The sequence below is a fragment of the Crocuta crocuta genome, unplaced genomic scaffold, assembly GCF_008692635.1.
Source record: "Crocuta crocuta isolate KB4526 unplaced genomic scaffold, BGI_CrCroc_1.0 scaffold885, whole genome shotgun sequence".
In the NCBI taxonomy this organism is placed as follows: domain Eukaryota; kingdom Metazoa; phylum Chordata; class Mammalia; order Carnivora; family Hyaenidae; genus Crocuta; species Crocuta crocuta.
The window spans coordinates 52,085-52,982 of NW_027529594.1; positions in this window are offsets into that span (position 1 = coordinate 52,085).

The following is an 898-nucleotide window of genomic DNA, read 5'->3' on the forward strand; positions in this document are numbered from 1 at the left end:
CATTAATTGGTCCCACATTAGATGTACTGAATCAGATAGGTCACTGTATCGTGTTATGAGGCAGCTTACATTTCTCCATCTTATCCCTCAAGATATTATAACTCAGTCAAATTCCTTGCTGAATTATGTCTATAGCATCCCCTTAATCTGCCAGTTATAAAGAAACAGCACAACAATTTGGCTGAAATTGTTCTCTGTAAACTGAAGCTGCTTCTTCCTAATATATTCTTTTTTCCCCCAACCTCTCAAACTCATTTAAAACATCCATTAAATGTTTTTGCTAGATATTTACATTAGGACTGTCACTCCACAGTATTCCCAATCTAATTTTTACATGGTTTCAGTTCTCCCTGAATAGATGAGTATTAAAAACTGAATGCTTATATCTTCCCAAAATTCATATGCTGAAACCTTTACCCTCCAGTGTGATTATATTAAAAGGTGGGGCCCTTTGTCAGGTAATTAAGTTTTGATGAGGTTATGAGGGCAGGGCTCTCAAGAATGGGGTTAGTGCCCTGATAAGAATCATCAGAGAACTTGCTGCTCTCTTCTCTCTTCCATGTGAGGATAGCATGAAAAGACAGCAACTATTAACCAGGAAAGGGGCCCTCAAAAGACACTGGATTTGCTGGCACCTTGATCTTGGACTTCCAGCTTTCAGAACCATGACACCTGTTTGTTGTTCAAGCTACCCAATCCAAAATAATTTGTTATAGCAGCTTCAACTAAAACAATAAACAAAAAGTCACCCTTCTATTTAATATTCCCATAGTGGTTTATGCACCGTGTGTTTATCTAGCAACATATAGCAATAACAATAAATATTTGAGTTCTTTACTAAGTACCAGCTACTATTAAGTTTCTTACTTACATAATTTCACTTATTTCTTACAATATG